The sequence below is a fragment of the Arachis hypogaea genome, chromosome 13 (assembly GCF_003086295.3).
Source record: "Arachis hypogaea cultivar Tifrunner chromosome 13, arahy.Tifrunner.gnm2.J5K5, whole genome shotgun sequence".
NCBI classification, from domain to species: Eukaryota; Viridiplantae; Streptophyta; class Magnoliopsida; order Fabales; family Fabaceae; genus Arachis; species Arachis hypogaea.
The window spans coordinates 57,715,673-57,719,788 of NC_092048.1; the positions used below are offsets into that span (position 1 = coordinate 57,715,673).

General features: G+C 42.1%; 1 non-coding gene across 1 annotated transcript; it reads right to left on the reverse strand.

Annotated features, from left to right (window-relative positions):
* Nucleotides 1-328: 328 nt before the first annotated feature.
* LOC112739576 (small nucleolar RNA R71) lies at nt 329-432 on the reverse strand. The gene has a single exon (XR_003170508.1). It is a non-coding gene; the product is annotated as a small nucleolar RNA R71 (small nucleolar RNA).
* Between the last annotated feature and the right edge of the window lie 3,684 nt (nt 433-4,116).

Sequence of the window (4,116 nt, forward strand, 5' to 3'; positions counted from 1 at the left end):
ACATGGAAGAAGCATCTCAATCCCTGCCATTGGAGCAAACAATTTTGAGCTAAAGCCTCAATTAGTTTCTCTGATGCAACAGAACTGCAAGTTTCATGGACTTCCATCAGAAGATCCTTTTCAGTTCTTAACTGAATTCTTGCAGATCTGTGATACTGTTAAGACCAATGGGGTTGACTCCGAGGTCTACAGGCTTATGCTTTTCCCGTTTGCTGTAAGAGACAGAGCTAGAATATGGTTGGACTCTCAACCTAAAGATAGCCTGAACTCTTGGGATAAGCTGGTCACGGCTTTCTTAGCCAAGTTCTTTCCTCCTCAAAAGCTTAGCAAGCTTAGAGTGGATGTTCAAACCTTCAAACAGAAAGAAGGTGAATCCCTCTATGAAGCTTGGGAGAGATACAAGCAACTGACCAAAAAGTATCCATCTGACATGTTTTCAGAATGGACCATCATGGATATATTCTATGATGGTCTGTCTGAATTATCAAAGATGTCATTGGACCATTCTGCAGGTGGATCCATTCACCTAAAGAAAACGCCTGCAGAATCTCAGGAACTCATTGACATGGTTGCAAATAACCAGTTCATGTACACTTCTGAAAGGAATCCTGTAAGTAATGGGACGCCTCAGAGGAAGAGAGTTCTTGAAATTGATACTCTGAATGCCATATTGGCTCAGAACAAAATATTGACTTAGCAAGTCAATATGATCTCTCAGAGTCTGAATAGATTGCAAGCTACATCCAACAGTACTAAAGAGGCATCTTCTGAAGAAGAAGCTTATGATCCTGAGAACCCTACAATAGCAGAGGTGAATTACATGGGTAAACCCTATGGAAACACCTATAATCCCTCATGGGGAAATCATCAAAATTTCTCATGGAAGGATCAACAAAAGCCTCAACAAGGCTTTAATAATGGTGGAAGAAACAGGTTTAGCAATAGCAAGCCTTTTCCATCATCCACTCAGCAATAGACAGAGAATTCTGAGCAGAATCCATCTAGCTTAGCAAATATAGTCTCTGATCTATCTAAGGCCACTTTAAGTTTCATGAATGAAACAAGGTCCTCCATTAGAAATTTGGAGGCACAAGTGGGCCAGCTGAGTAAAAGGGTCACTAAAACTCCTCCTAGTACTCTCCCAAGCAATACAGAAGAGAATCCAAAAAGAGAGTGCAAGGCCATTACCTTACTTCGTGTGGCCAAACCCAAAGAGGAGGAGGAAGACGTGAATCCTATTGAGGAAGACCTCCTGGGACGCTCAGTGACCAATAAGGAGTTTCCCTTTGAGGAACCAAAAGAATCTGAGGCTCATCTAGAGACCATAGAGATTCCATTGAACCTACTTCTGCCCTTCATGAGCTCTGATGAGTATTCATCCTCTGAAGAGGATGAAGACATTACTGAAGAGCAAGTTGCTAAGTACCTTGGTGCAATCATGAAGCTGAATGCCAAATTATTTGGTAATGAGACTTGGGAAGATGAACCTCCCTTACTCACCAATGAACTAAATGCATTGGATAGGCAGAAATTACCTCAAAAGAAACAGGATCCTGGTAAATTCCTAATTCCCTGTAACATAGGTACCATGACCTTTGAGAAGGCTCTGTGTGACCTAGGGTTAGGAATAAACTTAATGCCACTATCTGTAATGGAGAAACTTGGGATCTTTGAGGTGCAAGCTGCCAGAATCTCTTTAGAGGTGGCAGACAACTCAAGAAAACAGGTTTATGGACAAGTAGAGGACGTGTTAGTAAAGGTTGAAGGCCTTTACATCCCTGCTGATTTCATAATCCTAGACACTGGGAAGGATGAGGATGAATCCATCATCCTTGGAAGACCCTTCCTAGCCACAGCAAGAGCTGTGATTGATGTCGATAGAGGAGAGTTGGTCCTTCAACTGAATGAGGACAACCTTGTGTTTAAAACTCAAGGATCTCCTACTGTAACCATGGAGAGTAAGCATGAAAAGCTTCTCTCACTACAGAGTCAACCAAAGCCCCCACAGTCAAACTCTAAGTTTGGTGTTAGGAGGCCACAACCAAACTCTAAATTTGGTGTTGAACCCCCACATTCAAACTCTAAGTTTGGTGTTTGGAGGTTCCAACAATGCTCTAAACATCTGTGAGGATACATGAGAGCTCACTGTCAAGCTATTGACATTAAAGAAGTGCTTGTTGGGAGGTAACCCAATGTTATTTAATTATATCTATTTTATTTTATTGTTATTTTATGTTTTTTTAGGTTAATGATCATGTGGAGTCACAAAAACTACTGAAAATCAAAAACAGAATGAAAAATAGCTCACCCTGGAGGAAGAAATTACTGGCATTTAAACGCCAGTAAGAAGCATCAAGCTGGCGTTTAACGCCAAAAAGAAGCATCAAGCTGGCGTTAAACGCCAGAAACAAGCACTAGACTGGCATTTAACGCCAGAATAGAGCATCGAAGTGGCGTTAAACGCCAGAAACAGGCTACATCTGGGTGTTTAATGCCAAAAACAAGCAGCGAGCTGGCGTTTAACGCCAAACATGCATGCTAAGGACATTTTACATGCCTAATTGGAGTAGGGATATTAAGTCCTTGACCCCACAGGATCTGTGGACCCCACAGGATCCCCTCATGATCTGTGGACCCCACAGGATCCCCACATTTTCTTCTCTCCTCTTCACACCTTTTCATAACTCCCTTCCACAATTACCCCTCACCAATCACCTCAATCACTCTTCCCCATCACCTCTTCCCCACTCACATCCATCCTCTCTTCCCCATAAACCCCACCTACCTCTAAAATTCAAACTCTTTTCCCTCCCAAACCCAACCCTAATGGCCGAACCCTAAACCTCCTCCCACTCCTATATAAACCCATCACTCCTTCTTCATTTTCACACAACACCACCCTCTCTTCTTCCCCTTGGCCGAATACACTTTCTCCCTCCATCTCCTCCATTTTCTTCCTCTTCTCCTTCTTTCTTTCTTCTTTTGCTCGGGGACGAGCAAACTTTTAAGTTTGGTGTGGTAAAAGCATTGCTTTTTGTTTTTCCATAACCATTAATGGCACCTAAGACCAGAGAAACCTCAAGTAAGAGGAAAGGGAAGGCAATTGCTTCCACCTCTGAGTCATGGGAGATGGAGAGATTCATCTCAAGGGTCCATAGCTCAGTAGTAGAGCGTCAAAAACTTGGTGCACGAAATTATGATCATCAATGGCGCCAACAACTTGGTACGCACAATTGTAATCTCAACTCTTTATCACAACTTCACACAACTAACCAGCAAGTGCACTGGGTCGTCCAAGTAATAAACCTTACGTGAGTAAGGGTCGATCCCACGGAGATTGTCGGCTTGAAGCAAGCTATGGTCACCTTGTAAATCTCAGTCAGGCAGATTCAAAAGGTTATAGAGTTTTAATAATTAAAAGATAAATAAAACATAAACTGGGATAGAGATACTTATGTAATTCATTGGTGAGAATTTCAGATAAGTGTATAGAGATGCTTTCGTTCCTCTAAACCTCTGCTTTCCTGCTGTCTTCATCCAATTATTCCTAATCCCTTCCATGGCAAGCTTTATGTAGGGCATCACCGTTGTCAATGGCTACATCCCATCCTCTCTGTGAAAATGGTCCAATGCGCTGTCACTGCATGGCTAATCATCTGTCGGTTCTCGATCATACTAGAATAGGATTTACTATCCTTTTGCGTCTGTCACTATGCCCAGCACTCGCGAGTTTGAAGCTCGTCACAGCCATCCCTTCCCAGATCCTACTCGGAATACCACAGACAAGGTTTAGACTTTCTGGACCTCAAGAATGGCCATCCATGGGTTCTAACTTATACCACGAAGATTCTAATATCTCGGACTCGGTCCTCTGTATTAGATATCTAAGAGATACTCATTCTAGCTTGTTTGCATGTAAAACGGAAGTGTTTGTTAGGCACGCGTTCATAAGTGAGAATGATGATGAGCGTCACATAATGATCACATTCATCATGTTCTTGGATGCGAATGGATATCTTAGAATAGGAATAAGCTTGAATTGAATAGAAAAACAATAGTACTTTGCATTAATTCATGAGAAACAGCAGAGCTCCACACCTTAATCTATGGTATGTA